We start from the raw sequence: 10581 nt of genomic DNA, 5'->3' as shown, positions 1-10581 counted from the left end.
GGAGACTGACGGAAGCTACTGGTGTTGCCGTCCACCAGCCGTAATGTTCAGGAGGGCTTACAACTTTTAAATTTTATGGCCATGCGTGCAGAGTGTGGACGGAACCTAAACCTCGTAGTATTTATATGCAATAATTTTATACAAGCCTTTTTATTAGCAGTCTAGGTATTTGAACGGCTCTTTGAACAGTCGAGGTATTTGAACGTTGTTGTGACTCTCTTTCCGAAGTTTAGTATTTTTCCCCGTTATCTGCACCATTAACCGATCCTGACCTTGTCGTTATAAATTATTTACCTAACTTTCTTGAGAGAGACAGAGAGATTGAGAGAGAGAGAGAGAGAGAGAGAGAGAGAGAGAGAAAGAGAAAGAGAGAGAGAGAGAGAGAGAGCACCTAAATGTTACCTGGGAAAATCGGACCTGCTAGCGGCAGTGCTTGCTACTACCTATGGTGGGGTTGCCTACAGTGAAGTGGGGGGGTTTCCTATCAACAAGCATACATAAGAGAACATCGTCATGCATTAGTAATGTTAATAATGTCAGCCATATGAAGGAAAAGTACCAAATGCCGCAAGGTAGACCCTTAGGCACCCTTAACGTATGATGTGAGACATAAATGTACCGCTTGTAGCTGCTCATTTTTGCCTTCCAATTGTATCCTGTGAGAGACAAGGCGAGCACTGAGAATTATTTCCATGGAATGGCAGTTTCTATATTAACCGGTCACAATAACCTCCACTGAAAGCTTGCCCGAAATTAAGGTAAACATGCTTAACTATTGACATGCACCAGGTCTTGGTGCGTTATTATTTTTTGGGGAACTCTTTTAGTTCGGCGACCCAAAGTGAACACTTATGGGATCCACGCTGTGGCGTGATAAAGGTGTTGTCTTCATTATGCTTCACAACGTTAGCGTAAAAAATACGTTTCACTTATTTGAAACATGAACTAACTATGAAAACGTGGCGGTAACTTGATACAACGTACATCTTCCCACAGATCGGGGTAACGTTTGCTAATTTTTTTCTATGTAGAGGGAGACCTAGAATTTTTGTATTTTTATTTTTGTATACAGCGTCTTACAGAGGCGGTGCAAGGCTTCAGCAGGAAATCTGTTGAGTTGTCAGGACGAGCTAATCTTGAAGTATTTATTGCCTGCAGCACTCATAAAACTCGTTATCAATTAAAATACGACTACCTAAGCGCTTTTAAAAAATATGCTATGTTGTTTAAAACACCAGTTAAAACATCGTGCTTTATCGAAAGCTTGCACCACAACACTGTTGTTTTCAACTACAGCAAGAGACCACATACACTTTTTTTTTTTCAAGCAAAACTTTTGTTGACTGGCTTGCGCGTCAGTGCTGGTGTACGCCGAAACCGTTGCGTCAAAGCCAACTTTACCCACGCACTCTAATCGCGACGATGAAGATAATGCTCACAAAAAGTTGCACGTAACCACTCTGGGGTTTTGGCTAGGGATAAAGTGTTGACTGTGCCGCTGTGGCAGCTTACAGATACAAAAATAGATTGAAACCCTCGCGGAGATTCCCCTTTTCCAGCGCTGTTCGAGCTCTTCGTTTACAGCTGGTGCGGGTGCGCGCATGCAATTGTCGCGATATAATATCACGTTACAGTGGGTAGCAGTCAGCGTCGTCGTTCGCACCCTTCCACATCGCCGGTGGGGTCGCTCGCTCTCGTCGGGCATCTCAGCTTCTAGTCTGACATAAATAGGGGGTATCTGGTTCGGCCCGAGAAAGTGGGCCAGCCATTCGAGGACGGAAACATTTCCGATGATCGCCAAATAGTGATATACAATATCCCTATACCAAACATTTGCGTTCGGGTATAGCCAAGCGAAATGTAAATGATTTATTTCAGTCGATTGATGCTTTCGCCTTTTAATTGAGGTTATTTCCTTTTGATTTGGGAGAAGTGTTTTCGTTTTTGTTTTGGTCGCTTTCGCTTTCACTGATGGCAAGCAAGATGACAGCCTTGCTGTCGATCTTGCTTCTAAGGGGGCGACGTAAGTGCCAGCTACTACGGGTGCACCATCAAGGTGCCTCGCAATTAGGTGTGTAATTGGTTCCAGCTCTGCTGCCTGAGTTGGTGGGCATATGTTTCTGCCTTTTCTGTGAGTTTTGCTATGCGAACCATAAGTTCACAGTTATTGTGGTTACAGTTCCATCGTTTGCCCAGGCTGCAGCTAGCTTTCCACGTGTGCAGGAGGTGAGTGTAAGTCGCAGGCGTTTCTTCTGTGGTTTTGTGTTGTGGGGTTGTACGGTTCTGCGGTTGTATGTGGCTGTATGTTGTAGACAGACGTCCATCATTTTGATTGGCGAAGGGTAAAGGCAATAACTATTTCGAGACCGTGTTTATTACCGAATTATTCCCAGTGGGTCATGTTGGACGCAACCAATGGTAAGATTTTTTGTGGGGTAATGCGGTATCGTGAGTTGGAGGATGTGGTGCCCAGTTTCTTGTCGCGGTGTGACCATACTGCTCACTGGAGGTTTGTGAGTGCGTTTTCAACATCCCGATAATAACAACATGTTCGCTCTAAATTGAATTGGCCGCGGTTAAACTTTTTCGATAGTGTTACCCCAGAGATTGGTGTCGGGTAAATCTGGGTTACTCCTGTAGCGGGTCATTTAACGGACATTTATTTATTTGGTTGTACAGGAGGTCCTCTTTTGTACCTACTGACCCGTGAGCCGTTATATAACAGAGGTGCAGCTCATATAAAAGAGGAGGCAGAGGGCGCGTTGGGTGAGCGCATGGTGGGTAGCGCCGGAGAGCTTTTATAGTTCTAGAAAACTGCTCAGGTTACAGCTTTTCTTGAAACAGGGTTTATGGTAACTTCATCGCGCTAGTACCTTGTCACGTTTACCTTGTCACATTTGGAACTTGCTTTTACGTTTGGAACTTGTATCACGTTGTCCAAACGAGAGCAGCTTTCGTGCAAAAAGGTTACCAGTCACACTACCACATAGCGGGTGGTCACCATACCCCGTCATGGATTCTGGCTGACTGCGGAAATGATTTTCGCCCATTTTGCGACGGTATCATGAGCAAGCTCTTAGACTTCATCCAACAGAGTTTTTAAGAGATCTGAAGCTGGCTGTTGGACAGCATGCCTTTGACGCGTGGGTTTTTTTGGTTGTTAATTGGTCGACACAAATTCCGAGCGGTTCGAGAAGTCTGGAAAAAGTACGGATTCGATAGTGAAGATGTAGTTGTCGGAGCGTAAAAAATTTGTATCTTCCGGCCACACTTAGGAAGCCAAACTTTTATTGGCTATTCCTCCTTCTGAGGCTCACGGTAATGAGCTGTTGTATTAAACTGGTCTTGCTAATGAAAAAACCGATACTTTAGGTACAGAACAGCGCCAATGGAAATAACGCGAGAAATGAACGGGAGAAAAAAAAACACTGTTCTGGGGAGAAAAACACCAAAGAAAAGTTTGTGCAGCGACAAACAACAAAAGTGCGGTTGGGAAATTAACAAGCTAGAATATTAGGAAGCGTGAACGCAAAAAAAAAAAAAATACAAGAGGTGTTTACAATAAGGCAGAACAAGAGCGATAGACTTCCACATGAAGATGAAGGGAACGTCGCGATCCTGAAATGTCACGCACCGCATTTTATCTTGACAGCAGCGTGTTGTCTCTGGGGCTGGGGACGTTTAGTTGAAGATAAAAATATCAATAACCCGTACCATGTAAATGTTTTAGCCTTCAGAGGTCAATTGTCAGTGAACAGCGGAAAGTTTAGCTTTCCTTATGACGTGACCGCAGAGGTTATTACCGCTTGTTTTGCCTCAGGTGTCAGATGGAATGACCAATATTACAACCGAGGAGGCCGATGAATATAATACGATTATTCTAGACCCGTGAACACGCACCGCCTTTGAGCATAGTAATTTCTCACGTTCCGCGGAGCATGCGGTTACGAAGTTTTCGTACGCGGGTTCAATTCCCGGCCGCGGCGGCCGCTTTTCTGATGGAGGCGAAAAGCAAAAACGCTCGTGTGTGCGAGATTTCGGCGCACGTTAAAGATCCCCAGGTGGTCAAAATTAATCCGGAGCCCTCCACTACGGCGCGCCTCATCGCCTGCGTTGCGTCGGCGCGTTAAACCCTACAATCAATCAATCAAGTTTTCGTACGAGGTAATGGACAACGTGGAGCAGCGGCAGGTAAAGAAAAGATTTTTTTTTAAATCTACATATCTTTACCGCCGACTACCTGAAAACATAAGACACCCAGATAAGGGACAGAAAAAAAAATGTATGGTAGCCAACGCTCTCATATTCAACGATGAGTTTTCTATGTTTGATTTATTATTATTGTTTATTACAAAATGTTACTTTCTACATATGTGGAAAAAGATTTTGGTTCAATACCAAAGACAGTTGAGGCTCACAAAAAAATTAGGCGGGGAAAACTAAAAATACCCAACAAATTGTAAGCAAAACGGGCACAACAATTAATTTGAGTAAAATGTACCAGTGCATAATGCAAACACAATTAGAAACAATGAGACAAGAAATTAAACAGATAAATAAAATTGCTCCATAGAAAACAATACTCCTGCTAGATTTTACCTACGTGGCTAGTACTGCAGAGTTCTAAAAAATATGTATTGGACACCTCTGTACATGCATGGATACAAACATGCACATACAGACCTAAGCATTCTCACTTGTGGCATACAGACCTAAGCATTAACTTGTGGGTTTTGTGCAAGATGACGTAAGGCTGAAAACAGAGCTAGCATGCGGTTACGGGAAGACGACCTTAACACTTCCGAAAAAACAGTGCGCACTGAGTTAGAAGAACATTCCTCAAAGGTTCCACTTTGCTTAAAAAAAGACCTGCAGAGACTGCAGCTGGGTGAGTTGGAACATGGGAACTGGATCGGCGCCGTTACGGCACATAGCCAGACCTTCTTTACAGAGAACTTGCAGGCTGCTCACGCTTAATTTGAAGAATTGCAAGTGTAGAACAAATTGAGAGGCGTGAAGTATCACAAAACAATCTGGGGCCGTCTAAGCTAACGTGAAACCTGAGGAGGAATGAATCATGCAGTGTTTAAGTGTGCTCTTTTTGGCCTTGCCGTTTTTGCCAACGGAGATTCAACCGTCTGGATGTAGAGGTGTACGTCTTTGCTGTAAAGGTCCCGTGTCTTTTAAGCACGAAGCGTTTTAGCGCGAGGCGTAAACGAGTGTCCCGGTGTTTAGTACCATGTCTACATGAGACGAAGGTTACGACGGCAACATGAGACGCCAACAGCCCGAGCCCCTTACGGGCTTCGCCCCTAAAAGATTAAGAAAACAACGCACCCTCTCAATTTACGGAATGTCCTTCATACTTAGCATAGGAGTGGCCTGCACCGCCCATGACACTGCTAGAAGAATAAATAGCTTCTGTTGGCAGATAGGATGAGCCCTTTCAGATCTGTAGAAAATGTTCATGTTAGTTCACATTTGTGGCGCCTCCTCCATTTTTCTTTCGTTTATTCACAAGTGTGTTGAACTGTCAATGCGCACAGAGAAGCATACCTTTTGTTCGCGTACACAGGGAGATCAAAATTAAGTCGACAGGTTTTTTAAACATTAGTCGCTTAGATGAACGTGAACACCATCTGACCAGTGGGGTACCGCGGCCAGGGGGACACAGAATTACGTGGTAATTATTGATGTCGGTGGCTTATTAAGTAAAATTGAATTGCTAACTTTTTAGTGGCTTCAGTGAGCGGCCATGTTAGAATTGAAAACTTAGGCGAAATCATGTTTTCACGCAGTTTCACTTGGCGGAGTTCTCGTAGCGCACTCGTTCTTCGAGATATCGAACACTAGAGTTTAATTGCCGATCGCATGATTACGCATGCAGGATAGCGAGGACCGGCGCAAAGCTCCTCCCCTTTGTTGTGGGTTTCGATAGCGATTCCGAGTACAGCAGAGTGTGATAACTCCAGCCAAAAATGAAATGGTGGAAGTTATAACTTCAGTTTATTACCTTCAAGACCCCTCCAGGAGAATTACATTAGGGGTGGGAATCAGATACAATAAACGAAATACTTATGCAGGATTGGTATGAATACAAAAGGGATAGCAACATACTTTAAAAAAGGAGGAAATCGAGAAAATACAAATACAACAAAAATACTAATGTAATAAATTTCCAGAATGGGTTCAAAAAGGACGCTTGAGTATTCAGAGTGAAAAGAAACGCGCAACATTTTGTGTAAGTGTAGAGTGGCACGTGACAGTAGCAAGCTCAGCGGAAAGGCCATTCCAGTCTGAAGCTGCGCGAAAAAAGAATGGGGCGGCAAATGTCGTGGTATGGGCACGTGGCCGCGCAACACGAAAAGAATGAGCGGTGCGGCGAGATACGCGGGCAAGAGGAAAGATATAGGTTGGGTGGCCGAGTGTGCTGTGATAGAACGTTTGGAGCAAAATAAGTGTTAAAAGAGCAGATTCTTGTTTAATGGATGAAACGCTCACGTTGTATGAATATGAGGAATGAATAAATCTAGCACCTCGATTCTGGACGGATTCGAGAGCGTCTGATAAGTATGCTTGATGAGCTCTCGATACAGGTGACGCGTATTCAAGTTGGGTACGAATTAACGATTTGTAGGCTAACAGTTTTACATGCCGGGGCGCGTGACGTAGGTGTCGGCTTAATAAGCCAAGCGATCTGTTTGCAGATGATATCATGTCAGTTTTATGGGTGTCCCATGTTAAACCGTTACTTAAAGTGACCCCTAAGTATTTATAACTGTTGACATTTACCACCGGTATGTTACCGATTTGATAAGAATAGATGAGGGGGCATCGGTGATGGTGAAAAGAAATGAATTTATATTTATTCGGGTTTAGTATTATGAGCCAACGATCACACCAGTCTAGCACATGGTAATGTCATCTTGTAATCTGACTTGAGCAGATGTGTTAGTAATGGTACGGTATATTACACAATCGTCCTCAAACATACGAATATTACTGGATACACTCATAGGCGGGTCGTTGATGTATATTAGGAATATTAATGGGCCGAGAACAGATCCTTGCGGGACAACTGATGTTACTGCCAAAGGGTAAGAGTTATGGCCATTAACATTAACAAATTGAGAACGATTAGTTACAAATTTTCGGATCCAAGTTAAAACTTCAGGGTGGAAGTTTAAGTTCAAAAGTTTTAACATCAGGTGGTCTTGAAGTACTTTGTCGAATGCTTTAGCGAAATAAAAAAATGACGTCAGTCTGTACATTATTGTCCAGGTTTGTATGCAGGTAATGAAACAAAAGGGCAAGTTTGGTTTCAAACGAGAATTTTTTTTCTAAATCTGTGCTGTACGGGATGAAAGAAGTTATTGGAGTCCAACTAGTGCATTATTTCAGTGTAAATGACGTGTTCCATCAGTTTGCAAGGCACGCTTGTTAGGGAATCGGGGTGATAATTGAGCGGACATGATTGTCATGATCCGATCTAACGACTGGAATGATTTTTCCTATTTTGCACTTGATAGGTAGTTTGCTTGTTGATAATGAGTGACAGAACAACAGTGAAAAATAAATGGCAGATAGCTGTTTGGTATTTTTCAGAAATTTAGAGTTAGCATCGCCTGATCTTGCTAAAGAAGACAGTTTTAGCTTGTCTATTAAGGATATTATACCGGCAGTGACGAAGTCAACATTGGGCATTAGAGAGACGATACTAGATTGAAACATTGGTAAGGGGCTGTTAGATTTGGTAGTGAATACGGAAGCGAAGGCTGCGTTGAATAATTCCGCGCATTCGGAGTCGCTAACTTCTTCGCCCGAATCTTTATTAGAAATAATAGGGTCAATTCTTTAGGGTTAATAACCTCCCAAATCTTTCTAGGGTTATTCACTAAAATTTCCGGAAGATCAGCATAAAAAAAGGTTCTTTTTGCAGTTCTGATGGCGTTATAACAAATTCTTTCGGCTTCTTTGTACCTATTCCACGCACTAGCGGTAGGTGCAAGATTAGCTGCACGAAGAAGTCGTTTCTTTTTATTGTCAAGCCGTTTTAGCAGTTTGTAATGCCATGGTTTTTGGTGGTTAGTACGAAAGGTAGCACTGGTGAATAAATTTGTTTGTTAGCTCCTTAATTTTTTGTTATAAATTTAACCAGTTATCGCTCACTGATCGGTCACTCAGGGTTAATTCAAAATGAAGTAGGAATGCTTCAAGTTCACTGATTATTGCATTGTAATTACCCTTGTCGTAGAGACGTATAGTTTTACTGCATGGTTTGCGTAGTCCCGGAACGAATTCAAAGACCGCATATATAGCTTATGGTCGCTAACATCACCAAGGTGTGTAATATATGCTGGGCTTTCAGGTTTAGTTGTCAGTATCAGGTATACAGAATATTAAAGGTTTCACCGGAAATGCGTGTAGGTAGCGTTACTAACTTTGTCAAGGTAAAATTTACACAAACGTTAATTAATTTTGTTGTTTTGAATTGGCCTACTATTAAACGAGTGTCGCCATACCAATCGATATTGGGAAAATTGAAATCTCGAGAAAGTAGGGTATGCGCGGTAGAATATTTAGTAGTTAGCTCGTTGAGTATATCATTTACTGTTGTGCAAAATCCGGGTTTTTGTTAGGTGTCTGATACCAGATACCCGGCAGAACAGTTAAATAGGGCGGCGGATTAACCTGAGAATTTCCAGCTTCGAGTGAACATTTATAATCGAACAGGATAACTGCTCGTGGACAGCAAGGAGTATGCCCCCGCAACGTGTTTGTTTCCTATCCTTCTGGAAAACAACAAAATCTGGCAATTCGGCTAGAACTTCATTATCTATGACGTGATACGTCAACCACGTTTCTGTTAGAAGTAATTAGTTACTGTCCGATGTCGATACAAGATTTGATACTGCCTCGAATTTAGGGAGGAAGCTGCGTATATTAGTGAAGATTACGGAGAATGAAAGACTAGCTTAGGGCGTTGTAACATTAACATGTTTAGTTTTTGTTGGACGGTGGCGCGATCGTCATGAAATATCTGTTACAGAATGGGTTGTTTCGCTGAAAATGTAGTTTTTTTTCTACAAACAAGGTCTTGTAACGCAAAGAGAACGATTCTGATTTGGTGCGGGCAAATGTGGCAAGGTTTTTCCGGGCTTTGCGAACGGATTCAGCAAAGTCCTCCCCGATACTGTAGTCAGTGCCTTTCAGTTTACATCCGTTTGAAAGAATGTACTCTTTGGTTTTAAAGAAGGTGAACTTGTCCATTATTGGCCGCTGATGATCATTCCGATAGCGACCAAGGCTATAAGCTTGTTCGATTAGTTTGGGGTTAAGAGTCAAGTTTAGATTGTCATGGCAGTGGTTTATGATTATTTCCTCAGAATCTGCGAATTTTTCGGACGGGTTTCGGTTGGGGAGGCCGTAAAAAATGAGGTTGTTCCTTCTGGAACGAGTTTCAGCGTCATCCACTCGCTCCAGTATGTCGCAGATTTGACGGGTCATATGGGTGGTGTTACCATAATTGTTCCAATATCTTTCCTTACAGTTACAAGGCCTAGGTAGTGAACTTAAATTCAGAAATACGCTTAGATCAGCCATCGCTTTGTTTGTTGTAAGTAGTTCAGATTTAACTCCTTGCTCTTCGGCGAGCAGTGTAGACTGACCCGCAAAAACCTTTTGCAATTCGGAAATAATATGATCAATAGGGAGGTGGTCTTGACGCGGAGAGTCGTTAGGGAGAGAAAATCAAGGCCGGGGTTGGTCTCTACGTCCCACGACAGAAGCAAGAGAGCACGAACGACATTTACGCATTCAATGGCAAGGGCACAACAGCAATGTGGGCTCGGCAGCTGTACCAATAAATAATTGATATTTTTTAAGTAAATGGGTCACATGGTACACCAATCTGCATTGCGAAGACGAACGGGTAAATGTACCGTGCGATGGTGCAGCCACAGACCCCCCGAAGCTTGACCGTTGGTTGCTGAGCATTTATAGCTGTTCTCGGTGAGCTTGTCGATGACAGCGGTGATATGATGATGGCGTCGGTAATCCCTTGATCTGCCAGCGGTGCACCAGGACACCCGGACGCGTTTGCAGCCCGCATGAGAAGGATGGTGTCATTCCTGGTGCTGAGTCGCTCGCCGTAAGCTGTAATATCCGATGCGGCAGCCAGCAAAGCAGGAACCAGCAACTGAACGATGATAGGGGCGAGCGCCTGCATTTCTTAGACGAACGAGCTAGTGGACCGTGCGATGGCACAGCCTTGAGAGCCCACCTTTTCGCCAATCACATTTGCCAACGCCTCCACCCCGTTGTCAAACTAAAAACCGTACACAGGAGGCCCGTCACAGAAGAAACGGCGGCCGACATTTTCAGTCAAAAGGTTTTACTAATGCTGCTCTCACCTACTGAGAGATATTTTTTTCCGGGGGGACAGGAGTGGGGTGTTGTGGGCGCAACGGAACCCATTTTGAAAATTTATAGGTGCTTATTTCCGCATATGAATCATCTGCATCCGTGAAATAAAATAGAGAGTTGTAGGCGAGCGAGAAGCCGGTCCGTGTACGGTACCCG

The 10581-nt window shown here is 43.4% G+C and overlaps 1 pseudogene; it reads right to left on the bottom strand.

Moving 5' to 3' along the window:
* Nucleotides 1–9029: 9029 nt before the first annotated feature.
* On the bottom strand, nt 9030–9916 carry LOC144173427 (uncharacterized; annotated as a pseudogene).
* Between the last annotated feature and the right edge of the window lie 665 nt (nt 9917–10581).

Source organism: Haemaphysalis longicornis, unplaced genomic scaffold (genome assembly GCF_048455015.1).
Source record: "Haemaphysalis longicornis isolate Haplotype H1 unplaced genomic scaffold, Haemaphysalis longicornis Haplotype H1 scaffold_3, whole genome shotgun sequence".
Lineage (NCBI taxonomy): Eukaryota > Metazoa > Arthropoda > Arachnida > Ixodida > Ixodidae > Haemaphysalis > Haemaphysalis longicornis.
This window is presented reverse-complemented; position numbering and strand designations above follow the sequence as displayed.